This window comes from Hordeum vulgare, chromosome 2H (genome assembly GCF_904849725.1).
Source record: "Hordeum vulgare subsp. vulgare chromosome 2H, MorexV3_pseudomolecules_assembly, whole genome shotgun sequence".
In the NCBI taxonomy this organism is placed as follows: Eukaryota; Viridiplantae; Streptophyta; class Magnoliopsida; order Poales; family Poaceae; genus Hordeum; species Hordeum vulgare.
Window position 1 is genome coordinate 644788413 of NC_058519.1, and position 16622 is coordinate 644805034.

At 41.2% G+C, this 16622-nt stretch overlaps 1 protein-coding gene across 1 annotated transcript in view; it reads left to right on the forward strand.

Moving 5' to 3' along the window:
- Positions 1 to 16622, forward strand: part of LOC123428311 (E3 ubiquitin-protein ligase AIRP2-like) — a 94936-nt gene that overhangs the window by 65265 nt on the left and 13049 nt on the right. The window lies entirely within an intron of this gene.

Below are 16622 nucleotides of genomic sequence, written 5' to 3' on the forward strand. Positions count from 1 at the left end.
ACTATCTTGACCTTGGAACACGTGATGCAAAGGCTTGACGCTATTGAAAACAGAATTGCCACAGTTGAACTTATTGAGGGTCTGGATAGAAAGATCCACAATCAAATTTCTCAGTACGGATCCAAAGTGGGAAACTTTTTGAAAAATTTAAAGTAGAAGGAACTTATAGTTAATGATTCTTCTAGAATTGGCAAATTAGAAGATGTCATAACCAACTTGGGTTCCGCTTTTGCCGCTGTGCAAAATACTCCAAATCTTACTCTCATAAGACCGTCAAGCCTATTTTTGTTCCAAGAGCTAGTGGTGTGTCATCTAATAAAGATGAAAATATTAAGATGATAAATGATCTTGCTACCTATGGCTTGAGTACCAAAGATGACTATACGTGATTCCATCACTTTCGCCTAGCTAAGGGCGTTAAACAAAAGCGCTTGTTGGGAGGCAACCCAACGAATCTATCTTTTTTCTTTCTGTTTTGTGTTTTCCACACTTTCATAATTCTGTTATGATTGTGTTTTTTGTGTTTCTTTTTGCGTTTGTGCCAAGCAAAACCGTTATGATTAGTCTTGGGGATGATCGTTTGGTCATGCTGGAAAAGACAGAAACTTTCTGCTCACGAAACGAACTTTCATTGTTTTTCTGTAAGAGCTTTTGAGTTGATTCTTTTTGCTTCTGATTACTACCCAAATTCTACAAACTGTCATAATTTTTCAGAATTTTTGAAGTACCAGAGGTATACGAAACATATAGATTGCTACAGACTGGTCTGCTGTTAACAGATTCTGTTTTTGTTGTGTTGGTTGCTTATTTTGATGAAACTATAGATAGTATCGGGGGTATTAGCCATGGAAGATTGAAAGTACAGTAACCCAACATCAGCACAAGTAGAATTTAAAGTTTGCTACAGTACCTAAGGAAGTGGTGGTTTGCTTTCTTGTACTAATGTTATCACGAGTTTCTGTTTAAGTTTCGTGGTGTGAAGTTTTCAAGTTTTGGGTGAAGTTCTTATGGACAAAAAGATAAAGAGTGGCAAGAGCTTGGGGATGCCCAAGGCACCCCAAGAGATTCAAGGATGCCGTAAAAGCCTAAGCTTGGGGATGCCCCGGGAAGGCATCCCCTCTCTCATCTTCAATCCATCGGTAACGTTACTTGGGGCTATATTTTTATTCACCACATGTTATGTGTTTTTGCTTGAAGCGTCTTGTATCGTAGGAGTCTTTCATTTTGTTGTGTCATAATCATCCTTGCTGCACACCTAGAGACAGAGACATGCACTCACCATGATTTTGTGGAGCTTCACTTATATCCTTTGGTAGACAATGCAGCTCACATGTGCTTCACTTATATCTTTTGAGCTAGATACTTTTGCTCTATGTGCTTCACTTATATCTTTTAGAGCGCAGTGGTGCGTGGCTTGGTAGTTGATCTATGCTTTGAAAGTAGTCTCAAAAGGGGTAGTTATCCAAGGGGATACGAATACTTCCACCTTCATGTGCATTGAATAGTTAGTGAAGTTTGATTCATCTCAATTAGTTTTGAGTTGTGGTTATGGTAATATTGAAGTCATGCTAGTAAGGTGTTGTGGATCTAGAAATACTTGTGTTGAAGTTAGTGATTCCCGTAGCATGCACGTATGGTGAACCGCTATGTGATGAAATCTGAGCATGATTAGTATATTGATTGTCATCCTTTGCGTGGCGGTCGGGATCGCGTGATGGTTTATACCTACCAACCCTTCCCCTAGGAGTATGCGTTGAATGCTTTGTTTCGATTAATAATAAAACCTTTGCAACAAGTATATGAGTTCTTCATGACTAATGTTGAGTCCATGGTTTAGAAGCACTTTCACCTTCAACCATCACTATCTTCTTAGTGCCGCGCAACTTTCGCCGGTGCACAAAACCCACCATTAGCCTCCCTCAAAACAGCCACCATGCATACCTACCTACTATGGCTTTTGCAAAGTCATTCCGAGATATATTGCCATCCAACTACCACCATGACATGTGCCACCACGTCTACATTGCCTTTGCATGATCGTAAGACAGCTAGCATGATGTTTCCATTGATGTCTATGCCATGCTAGATCATTGCCACGGTACACTACCGAAGGCGTTCCGTATAGAGTCATAATTGCTCTAAGTTTTGAGTTGAAAGTGTGATGATCATCATTATTGGAGCATTGTCCCATGTGAGGAAATAAAAGAGGCCAAAGAAGCCCACAAAAAAGAGGGCAAAGAGCCCACCAAAAAAATGAGAGAAAAAGAGAGAAGGGACAATGCTACCACTTTTTCCACACTTGTGCATATTGAGCACCATGATCTTCATAATTGAGAGTCTCTCGTTTTGTCACCACCATATAGCTAGTGGGAAATTCTCCTTATATAACTTTGCTTGTATATTCCAATGATAGGCTTCCTCAAAATTGCCATAGGTCTTCGTGAGCAAGCAAGTTGGATGCACACCCACTAGTTTTCTTTAAGAGCTTTCACATACTTGTAGCTCTAGTGCATCATTTGTATGGCAATCCCTACTCATTCACATTGATATCTATTGATGAGCATCTCCATAGCTCATTGATATGCCTAGTTAATGTGACTATCTTCTCCTTTTTGTCTTGCAACCTCCACCACATTCCACACCATCTATAGTGCTATAACCATGGCTCACGCTCATGTATTGCGTGAGAGTTGAAAATGTTTGAGAAAGTAAAGGTGTGAAACAATTACTTGGCCAATACCGGGGTTGTGCATGATTTAAATTCGGTGTGCAATGATGATAGATCATAGCCAGACTATATGCTTTTGTAGGGATAACTTTCTTTTGGCCTTGTTATTTTGAAAGTTCATGATTACTTTGCTAGTTTGCTTTAATTATTTTTGTTTCCATGTCAATAGGAAACTATTGTTTTGAATCTAATGGATCTGAACATTCACGTCACATAAGAGGAATTACAAAGGACACTTATGCTAGGTAGCATGAAAGCATCAAAAATTCATTCTTATCACTTCCCTACTCGAGGACGAGCAGGAGTTAAGCTTGGGGATGCTTGATACGTCTCAAACGTATCTATAATTTTTGATGGTTTCACGCTGTTATCTTGCCTTCTTTGTATGTTTTATGTACCTTTTTATATATTTTTGGGACTAACTTATTAATTCAGTGCCAAGTGCCATTTCCTGTTTTTTCCATGTTTTTGACTCTTTTTAGATCTGATTTTGGAACGGATTCCAAATGGAAGAAAAACCCCGAAATGATTTTTCCCCGAACAGAAGAAGTCCAGGGGGCTTTTGGGCCAAGCCAGGTGGGCTCGAGGGAGCCCACAAGCCCCCACTCCGCCACCAGGGGGAGGCGGTGGTGGGCAGGCTTGTGGCCTCCCTGGCCGCCCCCTGACCTAGGTCTTTGGCCTAGAAATTCCCAAATATTCTGCAAAAAGCCAGGGGAGCCTCGAAAATACTTTTCCGCCGCCGCAAACTTCCGTTTCCGCGAAATCTCATCTGGAGACCCTTCCCGGCACCCTGCCGGAGGGGACTTTGGAGTTGGAGGGCTTCTTCATCATCATCATCGCCCCTCCAATGACTCGTGAGTAGTTCACTTCAGACCTACGGGTCCGTAGTTAGTAGCTATATGGCTTCTTCTCTCTCTTGGATCTTCAATACAAAGTTCTCCTTGATCTTCATGGAGATCTATCCGATGTAATCTTCTTTGGCGGTGTGTTTGTTGAGATCCGATGAATTGTGGACTTGTGATCAGATTGTCTATGATATATATTTGAGTCTTTGCTGATTTCTTATATGAATGATTTGATATCCTTGTAAGTCTCTCCGAATCTTGGGTTTTGTTTGGCCAACTAGATCTATGATTCTTGCAATGGGAGAAGTGCTTGGTTTTGGGTTCTGCCATGTGGTGACCTTTCCCAGTGACAGTAGGGGCAGCAAGGCACACATCAAGCATTTGCCATCAAGGGTAAAAAGATAGGGTTTTTATCATTGGTTTGAGATTATCCCTCTACATCATGTCATCTTGCTTAAGGCGTTACTCTGTTCTTATGAACTTAATACACTAGATGCATGTTGGATAGCGGTCGACGTGTGGAGTAATAGTAGTAGATGCAGAAAGTATCGGTCTACTTGTTTCTGGCGTGATGCCTATAGAAATAATCATTGCATAGATATCGTCACGACTCTGCACAGTTCTATCAAATGCTCGACAGTAATTTGTTCACCCTCCGTCTATTTGCTTTCATGAGAGAAACCACTAGTAAACACTACGGCCCCCGGGTCTATTCACATCCATCGTTTACAAGTCTGCTTTTACTTTGCTTTGTTACTTTGTTGCTTTCAATTCTCACTTGGCAAACAATCTATAAGGGATTGACAACCCCTTCATAGCGTTGGGTGCAAGCTTTTGTGTTTGTGCAGGATCTTGAGATACTCTTCCGCTGGATTGATACCTTGGTTCTCAAACTGAGGGAAATACTTACCGTCGCTGTGCTACTTCACCCTTTCCGCTTCGAGGGAACACCAACGCAAGGCTCCAAGGCCATGGGGGAAATCCTTTGCATACTTGCCTAGGAAGTCCCTTAAGGCGTAGCCGTATCTGAAGGATTCCTGGTGCCGTCGACACAACTATTTCTGGCGCCGTTGCAAGGGATACACAACAAACATCAGTGTCGCAAACTCATCTCTTGCATTTACTTTGTTTGCCAGTTACCTATCGTTTTCCGCTCCCCCACTTCGCCAATTTTCCTTTTTTGTTCGCCTTTTCATTCGTCCTTTTCTCGCCCGCTTTTTGTTTTCTCGTGTGCTTGCTTGCTTGCTGAAGTCACCATGAACGAAAACACCAAGCTTTGTGACTTCTCGAATACTAATAAAAATGATTTTATTAGTACTCCGATTGCTCCCGCCACTACTGCGGAGTCATACGAAATCAATGCCGCTTTGCTGAATCTTGTTATGAAAGAGCAATTCTCTGGCCTTCCTAGTGAAGATGCTGCATCCCATCTCAATACCTTCATTGAGCTTTGCGATATTCAAAAGAAAAAAGATGTGTATAATGACGTGATTAAATCGAAGCCTTTTCCTTTCTCGTTGCGAGATCGTGCAAAAACTTGGTTTTCTTCTTTGCCCAAAAATAGTATCGATTCTTGGGATAAGTGCAAAGATGCTTATATATCCAGGTATTTTCCGCCGGCTAAGATCATCTCTCTCCGTAATGATATCATGAATTTCAAGCAACTTGATCATGAACATGTTGCACAAGCTTGGGAGAGAATGAAATTAATGATTAGAAATTGTCCCGCTCATGGCTTGAGTCTTTGGATGATTATTCAAATATTTTACGCTCGCTTGAATTTCGCTTCTAGAAATATCTTGGACTCCGCCTCAGGTGGAACGTTCATGGAAATCACGTTAGGAGAAGCCACAAAGCTCTTAGACAACATCATGACGAACTACTCTCAGTGGCACACTGAAAGGTCACCTACTAGTAAGAAGGTAGACGCTATAAAAGAAATTAACTCGTTGAGTGCTAAGATGGATGAGTTAATGAATTTGGTTGCAAGTAGAAGTGCTCCTTTGGATCCTAATGATATGCCTTTGTCTTCTTTGATTGAGAGTAGCAACGCTAGCTCAGACGTTAATTTTGTTGGTAGGAATAACTTTGGCAACAACAACGCTTTTAGGGGAAACTATGTTCCTAGGCCTTTTCCTAGTAACTCCTGTAATAACTTTGGCAACTCCTACAACAATACCCATGGAAATTACAATAGATTACCCTCTAATCTAGAGAGTAATATCAAAGAGTTCATCAACTCTCAAAAGATTTTCAGTGCGTCGATAGAGGAAAAACTACTCAAAATTGACGATTTGGTTAAGAGCGTTGATAGGATTTCTTGTGATGTTGATGCTTTGAAAGTTAGATGTGCTCCTCCCAAAATCAACATGGATGAAACTTTGAAAGCTATGCGTGTTTCCATGATTGAGAGCCAAGAAAGAACTGCCCAAATTCGTGCTAGACATGAATGGCTTAAAAAAGCATGTTCTCGTGATGAGAATCACGAAGATCTTAAAGTGCTTGGTGTGACTCCCATTGAATCTTTGTTTTCTTGTGTCAAACCTAATGATTATGGGGCTGGATATGAATCCACTTTGGTTGAAAAGTGCCTCAAGGATTCAGAGTTCATCTATCTTGATGCTAAAAGCATTAATAGTGGAGTAGAAGACGTTAAAACTTTGAGTAGTAATGAAATTACTACCGTGGATATCAAGGAATTCTATTATGATAGTTGCTCCTTGATTGAATGCATTTCTTTGATGCAATCCATGCTGAACTCTCCACACGCTTATAGCAAAAACAAAGCCTTTACCGATCATATCGTCGAAGCTATGATAAAAGCTCTTGAAGAGAAACTTGAATTGGAAGTCTCTATCCCTAGAAAGCTTCATGATGAGTGGGAAACTACCATCAAAATCAAAATAAAAGACTATGAGTGCAATGCTTTGTGTGATTTGGGTGCTAGTGTTTCTGCGATTCCAAAGTCTTTATGTGATATTCTGGGTTTTAATGAGATTGAAGAGTGTTCTCTTAATTTGCATCTTGCTGATTCTACTATCAAGAAACCCATGGGAAGGATCAATGATGTTCTTATTATTGCAAATATGAACTATGTACCCGTGGATTTCATTGTGCTTGACATTGATTGCAATCCTACGTGCCCTATTATTCTTGGTAGACCTTTCCTAAGGACTATCGGTGCTATCATCGATATGAAGGAAGGGAATATTAGATTTAAATTTCCTTTAAGGAAGGGCATGGAACATTTTCCTAGAAAGAAAATAAGATTTCCTTATGAATCCATGATGAGGGCTACTTATGGTTTGAGCATCAAAGACGACGATACGTGATTCTATCGCTCCTATGCCTAGCTCAGGGCGTTAAACAATAGCGCTTGTTGGGAGGCAACCCAATGAATTTATCTTTTTCTTTCTGTTTTGTTGCATCCACACTTTCATAGTTCTGTTGTGATTGTGTTTTTTTGTTTCTTTTTGTGTTTGAGCCAAGCAAAATCTTTATGACTAGTATTGGTAATGGTTGTTTGATCCTGCTGGAAAAAGACAGAAACTTTTCGCTCACGAGATGATTTTTTATTTTTATTAGGAAAGAGATTTTGAGATGATTATTTTTTCTGATGATTTATATGCGTTTTCCCCAGACCGTCGTAATTGTTCAGATTTTTTGAGGTACCAGAAGTATACGAAGTATACAGATTGCTACAGACTGGTCTGTTTTTGACAGATTCTGTTTTTGTTGAGTTGGTTGCTTGTTTTGATGAAACTATGGTTTGTATCGGGGGGTACTAGCCATGGAAAAGTGAGAATACAGTAGCCCATCATCAATATAGATGGAATTCTAGTTTGCTACAGTACCAAAAGAAGTGGTAGTTTGTTTTCTTGTACTAATGTTATCACAAGTTTCTGTTTAAGTTTTGTGTTGTGAAGTTTTCAAGTTTTGGGTGACGTTCTCATGGACAAAGAGATAAGGAGTGGAAAGAGATCAAGCTTCAGGATGTCCAAGGCACCCTAAGCCAAATTCAAGGACACCAAAAAAGCCTAAGCTTGGGGATGCCCCGGGAAGGCATCCCCTCTTTCGTCTTCAATCCATCGGTAACATTACTTGGAGCTATATTTTTATTCACCACATGATATGTGTTTTGCTTGGAGCGTCTTGTATCTTAGGAGTCTTTTATTTTTGTTGTGTCACAATCATCCTTGCTGCACATCTTTTTGAGAGAGAGACATGCGCTCATCGTGATTTTGCTAGAATGCTCATAGTGCTTCACTTATATCTTTTGAGCTAGATACTTTTGCTCTAGTGCTTCACTTATATCTTTTGAGCTAGATACTTTTGCTCTTGTGCTTCACTTATATCTTTAGAGCACGGCAGTGCGTGATTTGGTAGTTGGCTTATTCTATGAAAGTAGTCCCAAATGTGCTAGGTACCCAAAGAGGATGCAAAAACCTCCATCTTCATGTGCATTGAATAGAAAGAGAAGTTTTGATTCCTCTCGATTAGTTTTGAGACGTGGATTCGGTAATATTGAGAGTTATGTTAGTAGGGTGTTGTGGATCTAGAAATACTTGTGTTGAAGTTAGTGATTCTTGTAGCATGCACGTATGGTGAACCGCTATGTTAGGAAGTCGGAGCATAATTGATCTATTGATTATCATCCTTTGTGTTGAGGTCGGGATCGCGCGATGGTTAACACCTATCAAACCTTCCCCTCGGAGTATGCGTTTAGCACTTTGTTTCGATTACTAATAAAAACTTTCGCAATAAGTATATGAGTTCTTCATGACTAATGTGGGCCCATGGTATAGATGCACTTTCACCTTCCACCATTGCTAGCCTCTCTAGTGCCGTGCAATTCTCGCAGGTGCAAAACCCACCAAATTCCTTCCTCAAAACAGCCACCATACCTACCTACTTTGGCATTTTCATAGCCATTCCGAGATATATTGCCATGCAACTCTGATGTTTGCTGTGTATTCCTTGCAACGACACCAGAAATAGTTGTGTCGACGGCACCAGGAATCCTTCAGCTACGGCTACGCCTTAAGGGACTTCCTAGGCAAGTATGCAAAGGATTTCCCCCGTGGCCTTGGAGCCTTGCTTTGGTGTTCCCTCAAAGCGGAAAGGGTGATGTAGCACAGTGACGGTAAGTATTTCCCTTAGTTTGAGAACCAAGGTATCAATCCGGCGGAAGAGTATCTCAAGATCCTGCACAAACACAAAAAGCTTGCACCCAACACTATGAAGGGGTTGTCAATCCCTTATAGATTGTTTGCCAAGTGAGAACTGAAAGCAACAAAGTAACAAAGCAAAGTAAAAGCGGAGTTGTAAACGATGGATGAGAATAGACCCGGGTGTGGAATGTGGTGGGGGTTGCAAGACAAAAAGGAGAAGATAGTCACATTAACTACGCATATCAATGAGTTGTGGAGATGCTCATCAATTGATATCAATGTGAATGAGTAGGGATTGCCATACAAATGATGCACTAGAGCTACAAGTATGTGAAAGCTCTTAAAGAAAACTAGTGGGTGTGCATCCAACTTGCTTGCTCACGAAGACCTAAGGCAATTTTGAGGAAGCCTATCATTGGAATATACAAGCCAAGTTATATAATGAAAATTTCCCACTAGCTATATGGTGGTGGCAAAACGAGAGACTCTCAATCATGAAGATCATGGTACTCAAATTGCACAAGTGTGGAAAAAGTGGTAGCATTGTCCCTTCTCTCTTTTTCTCTCATTTTTTTTATTTTGGTGGGCTCTTTGGCCTCTTTTTTTATGGGCTTCTTTGGCCTCTTTTATTTCCTCACATGGGACAATGCTCCAATAATGATGATCATCACACTTTCAACTCAAAACTTAGAGCAACTATGACTCTATATGGAATGCCTTCGGCAGTGTACCGTGGCAATGATCTAGCATGGCATAGACATCAATGGAAACATCATGCTAGCTATCTTACGATCGTGCAAAGGCAATGTAGACATGGTGGCACATATCATGGTGGTAGTTGCATGGCAATATATCTCGGAATGACTTTGAAAAAGCCATAGTAGGTAGGTATGGTGGCTGTTTTGAGGGAGGCTAATGGTGGGTTTTGTGCACCGGCGAAAGTTGCGCGACACTAAGATGATAGTGATGGTGGAAGGTGAAAGTGCATCTAAAGCATGGACACAACATTAGTCATGAAGAACTCATATACTTGTTGCAAAAGTTTTATTAGTAATCGAAACAAAGCATTCAAATGCATACTCCTAGGGGAAGGGTTGGTAGGTATAAACCATTGCGCGATCCCGACCGCCACGCAAAGGATGACAATCAATATACTAATCATGCTCAGACTTCATCACATAGCGGTTCACCATACGTGCATGCTACAGGAATCACTAACTTCAACACAAGTATTTCTAGATCCACAACACCTTACTAGCATGACTTCAATATTACCATAACCACAACTCAAAACTAATTGAGATGAATCAAACTTCTCTAACTATTCAATGCACATGAAGGTGGAAGTTTTCGTATCCCTTTGGATAACTACCACTTTTGAGACTACTTTCAAAGCATAGATCAACTACCAAGCCACACACCGTTGTGCTCTAAAAGATATAAGTGAAGCACATAGAGAAAAAGTATCTAGCTCAAAAGATATAAGTGAAGCACATGTGAGCTGAATCGTCTACCAAAAGATATAAGTGAAGCTCGACAAAATCACGGTGTGTGCATGTCTCTCTCTCTAGGTGTGCAGAAAGGATGATTGTGACACAAAAAAAATAAAAGACTCCTACGATACAAGACGCTCCAAGCAAAAACACATAACATGTGGTGAATAAAAATATAGCCCCAAGTAACGTTACCTATGGATTGAAGACGAGAGAGGGGATGCCTTCCCCGGGGCATCCCCAAGCTTAGGCTTTTATGGCATCCTTGAATCTCTTGGGGTGCCTTGGGAATCCCCAAGCTTGAGCTCTTGCCACTCTTTATCTCTTTGTCCATAAGAACTTCACCCAAAACTTGAAAACTTCACAACACGAAACTTAAACAGAAACTCATGATAACATTAGTACAAGAAAGCAAACCACCACTTCCTTAGGTACCGTAGAAAACTTAAATTCTACTTGTTCTGATGTTGGGTTACTGTACTTTCAATCTTCCATGGCTAATACCCCCGATACTTTCCATAGTTTCATCAAAATAAGCAACCAACACAACAAAAACAGAATCTGTTAACAGCAGACCAGTCTGTCGCAATCTGTATGTTTCGTATACCTGTGGTACTTCACCAATTCTGCAAAATTACGACAGTCTGAAGAATGTGCGTAGCAATCAGCAGAAAAAGAATCAACTCAAAAGCTCTTACAGAAAAAATGCAAATTCTTTTCGTGAGGAGAAAGTTTCTGTCTTTTCCAGCATGACCAAACGATCATCCCCAAGACTAATCATAACGGTTTTGCTTGGCACAAACGCAAAAAGAAACACAAAAAACACAATCATAATAGAATTATGAAAGTTTGGAAAACACAAAACAGAAAGAAAAAGGATAGATTCGATGGGTTTCCTCCCAACAAGCGCTTTTGTTTAGCGCCCCTAGCTAGGCATCAATTATGCTCTCACAAAAGACAAGAATTGAAGCATAACGAGAGCATCCTAAAGCATGTGAAAACCACATCTAAGTCTAACATACTTCCTATGCATAGGCATTTTATAGGAAAACAGATTGTCAAGACAACCAATAGTTACCATATGTAAGGAAGAAGAAAGAGACAAGAGCAATCTCAACATCACGAGAGGTGATTTGGTAACATGAAAGTTTCTACCAAAATATTTTCCTCTCTGATAGCAATTACATGTGGGATCATATTCAAATTCAACAATATAGCTATCCCATAGGATATTCTTTTCATGATCCACATGCATGCAAAGTTGACGCACTTCAAAAATAGTGGGATTATCATCAAATAAAGTCATGACTTCTCCAATCCCACTTTCAGTATTGTTGCAAATATCATATTCATCATGAGGTTTGAACAAATTTTCAAGATCATAAGAAAGATCATCACCCCAATCATGATTATTGCAATAAGTAGTGGACAAAGCAAAACTAGCATCCCCAAGCTTAGGGTTTTGCATAATTTTAGCATGATTATCACTAATAGAATTTATAGTGAAACCATTGCAATCATGCTTTTCATCCAAGGAGCCCTCGTGAATCACCTCATGAATTTCTTCCTCACAATTTTCAGATTCACGCATGTTATGCAAAACTCCAAAGAAATAGTCAATTGCCCTCAACTCACTAGCAATTTGTTCCACACGAGTGGGTCTCTTAAAGAGACTAGCAAGTGGATGAGGATCCATATCACTAGATTTTCAGCAAGCGAAGATGCAAGCATATTGAGGGCACATGGCACACAAGCGAACAGAAAGTAAGCGAGAGAAAAGGGCTAACGAAAAAAAGTAAAAGAAAACGGCGAAGGAGAAAGGCAAATGAAAACGGCAAATGTGAAGTGGGGGAGAGGAAAACGAGAGGCAACTGGCAACAAAAGTAAATGCAAGAGAAGAGTTTGTGAGACCTACTTGGATAGATCTTGATTTCTCCTCCCCGGCAACGGCGCCAGAAATACTTTGCTACTTCAAAAAGATCCCCAGCAACGGCGCCAAAAATACTTCTGATGTTTGCTGTGTATCCCTTGCAACGGCGCCAGAAATAGTTGTGTCGATGGCACCAGGAATCCTGCAGCTACGGCTACGCCTTAAGGGACTTCCTAGGCAAGTATGCAAAGGATTTCCCCCGTGGCCTTGGAGCCTTGCATTGGTGTTCCCTCGAAGCGAAAAGGGTGATGTAGCACATCGACGGTAAGTATTTCCCTTAGTTTGAGAACCAAGGTATCAATCCGGCAGAATAGTATCTCAAGATCCTACACAAACACAAAAAGCTTGCACCCAACGCTATGAAGGGGTTGTCAATCCCTTATAGATTGTTTGCCAAGTGAGAACTGAAAGCAACAAAGTAACAAAGCAAAGTAAAAGCGGAGTTGTAAACGATGGATGAGAATAGACCCGGGGGCCGTAGTGTTTACTAGTGGCTTATCTCATGAAAGCAAGTAGATGGAGGGTGAACAAATTACTGTCGAGCAATTGATAGAACTGTGCAGAGTTGTGATGATATCTATGCAATGATTATTTCTATATGCATCACGTCCGAAACAAGTAGACCGATACTTTCTACATCTACTACTATTACTCCACACATCGACCGCTATCCAGCATGCATCTAGTGTATTAAGTCCATAAGAACAGAGTAACGCCTTAAGCAAGATGACATGATGTAGAGGGATAATCTCAAACCAATGATAAAAACCCCATCTTTTTACCCTTGATGGCAACTGCTTGATGTGTGCCTTGCTGCCCCTACTGTCACTGGGAAAGGTCACCACATGGCAGAACCCAAAACCAAGCACTTCTCCCATTGCAAGAATCATAGATCTAGTTGGCCAAACAAAACCCAAGACTCGGAGAGACTTACAAGGATACCAAATCATGCATATAAGAAATCAGCAAAGACTCAAATATATATCATAGATAATCTGATCACAAGTCCACAATTCATCGGATCTCGATAAACACACCGCCAAAGAAGATTACATCGGATAGATCTCCATGAAGACCATGGAGAACTTTGTATTGAAGATCCAAGAGAGAGAAGAAGCCATCTAGCTACTAACTACGGACCCGTAGGTCTAAAGTGAACTACTCACGAGTCATTGGAGGGGCGATGATGATGATGAAGAAGCCCTCCAACTCCAAAGTCCCCTCCGGCAGGGTGCCGGGAAGGGTCTCTAGATGAGATCTCGCGGAAACGGAAGTTTGCGGCGGCGGAAAAGTATTTTCGAGGCTCCCCTGATTTTTTGCGGAATATTTGGGAATTTATAGGCCAAATACCTAGGTCAGGGGGCGGCCAGGGTGGCCACAAGCTTGCCCACCGCCGCCTCCCCCTGGTGGCGTGGTGGGAGCTTGTGGGCTCCCTGGGGCCCACCTGGCTTGGACCAAAGGCCCCGTGGTCTTCTTCCGTTCGGGAAAAATCATTTCGGGGTTTTTATTCCGTTTGGACTCTGTTCCAAAATCAGATCTGAAAAGAGTCAAAAACACGGAAAAAACAGGAACTGGCACATGGCACTGGATTAATAAGTTAGTCCCAAAAATATATAAAAAGGTACATAAAACATACAAAGAAGGCAAGATAACAGCGTGAAAACATCAAAAATTATAGATACGGTTGAGACGTATCAAACTCCCACCGTTCCGTCTCATGACTTGTGCCGTCACTCTCATATTGCCATTGCATGATCATACTAGATCGTTGCACATCCCGGTACACTGCAGGAGGCATTTCCTATGGAGTCATCATCATTTGATCTTTGAGCTTTGAGTAACTAAAAGGTGTGATGTCATCATTATTAGAGCATTGTCCCTTGTGAGGAAATAAAAAAAAGGCCAAAGATCCCAAAAACAAAAAAAAAGAAAAGAGAAAAAAGAGGCTTAAGAGCCCAAATAAAAAAAGAGAGAGAAAAAGAGAGAAGGAACAATGCTACTATCTTTTTCCACACTTGTGCTTCATGTAGCACCATGTTCTTCATGATTGAGAGCTTCTTGCTTTGTCACCACCATATACTAGTGGGAATCTTCATTATATAACTTAGCTTGTATATTCCAATGATGGGCTTCCTCAAAATTGCCCTAGGTCTTCGTGAGCAAGGAAGTTGGATGCACACCCACTAGTTTTTCCTTTTGAGCTTTCACATACTTATAGCTCTAGTGCATCTCTTGTATGGCAATCCCGACTCATTCACATTGATATCTATTAATGGGCATCTCCATAGCCTACTGATACGCCGAGTTAGTGTGACCATCTCCTCCTTTTTGTCTCACAACCACCACCACACTCTATTCCACCTATAGTGCTATATCCATGGCTCGCGCTGATGTATTGCGTGATAGTTATAAAAAGTCTGAGAAAGTAAGAGTGCAAAAACAATTACTTGGCCAATTACGGGGTTGTGCATGATTTACATTAGTTGTGTGAGGATGATGGAGCATAGCCAGACTATATGATTTTGTAGGGATAACTTTCTTTCGCCTTGTTATTTTGAAAGTTCATGATTACTTTGCTAGTTTGCTTGAAGTATTATTGTTTTCATGTCAATAGCAAACTATTGTTTTGAATCTTACGGATCTGAACATTCATGTCACGTGAAAGAAGTTGCAAAGGACAACTATGCTAGGTAGCATTCCACATCAAAAATTCATTCTTTATCACTTCCCTACTCGAGGACGAGCAGGAGTTAAGCTTGGGGATGCTTGATACGTCTCCAACGTATCTATAATTTTTGATGGTTTCGTGCTATTATCTTGTCAAACTTTGGATGTTTTGCATGCCTTTTATTTATTTTCTGGGACTAACTTATTAACTCAGTGCCCAGTGCCAGTTCTTGTTTTTTTCCATGTTTTTGACCCCTTTCAGAGGAGATTCTGAAACAGAGTCCAAATGGAAGAAGATCGGAGGACTTGGGAGCCAAGCCAGAAGAGCCCCAGGGGCCCCACAAGCCCCCACCCCGCGGCCAGGGGGCGCGCCATCCAGGCTTGTGGCCCCCCTGGAGGTCCCCTAACCTAGATCTTGCGCCTATAAATTCCCAAATATTCCCAAAAAAATCAAGAGAAGATCGCAATTACTTTTCTGCCGGCGCAAGCTTCTGTCTCCGCAAGATCCCATTTGGGGCACGTCCTGGTGCCCTGCCGGAGGGGAGATTCGGATACGGAGGGCTTATTCATCAACACCATGACCTCTCCGATGATGCGTGAGTAGTTCACCATAGACCTACGGGTCCATAGCTAGTAGCTAGATGGCTTCTTCTCTCTCTTGGATCTTCAATACAAAGTTCTCCATGATCTTCATGGAGATCTATCCGATGTAATCTTCTTTTGCGGTGTGTTTGTCGAGATCCGATGAATTGTGGATTTATGATCAGATTATCTATGAATCTTATTTGAGTTTCTTCTAATCTCTCTTATGCGTGATTTCATATCCTTGTAATTCTCTTCGAGTTGTGGGTTTTGTTTGGCCAACTAGATCTATGATTCTTGCAATGGGAGAAGTGCTTGGTTTTGGGTTCATACCGTGCGGTGACCTCACCCAGTGACAGAAGGGGTAGCGAGGCACGTATCGTGTTGTTGCCATCAAGGGTAAAAAGATGGGGTTTTCATCATTGGTTTGAGATTATCCCTCTACATCATGTCATCTTGCTTAAAGCGTTACTCTGTTCCTCATAAACTCAATACACTAGATGCATGCTGGATAGCGGTCGATGTGTGGAGTAATAGTAGTAGATGCAGAAAGTATCGGTCTATTTGTCTCGGACGTGATGCCTATATGCTAGATCATTGCCTTAGATACCGTCATGACTTTGCACGGTTCTATCAATTTCTCGACAGTAATTTCTTCACCCACCGTGATATTTGCTTTTATGAGAGAAGCCTCGAGTGAACACTATGGCCCCGAGGGTCTACTCCACACCATATTTTCAGCCTTACACTTTTTACTTCGTTGCACTTTCCGCCTTCAGATCTCACTTTGCAAACAATCTTGAAGGGATTGACAACCCCTTTGAAGCATTGGGTGCAAGCTTGTTTGTGTTTGCGCAGGTACTTTGGACTTGACGAGGCCCTCCTTCTGGATCGATACCTTGGTTCTCAAACTGAGGGAAATACTTACTGCTCCTGTGCTGCATCACCCTTTCCTCTTCAAGGGAAAAACCGACACAAACCAGAGAAGTAACAAGAAGAATTCCTACGCGCCAGGGAAGGACTTTTGTTGCCGCAGCAGCCGACTCCTGCATGCACCAATTACTATTACTCCACTTCAAGAGCGCTTTTATGCTTGCCTCTCTACGTATTAAGTAAAAAAATAGAGTAATGCTTGGAGAACAATGACATGACGTTGACAAAGTAAACTCAATTAATATGAATAAACCCCATCGTTTTATCCTTAGT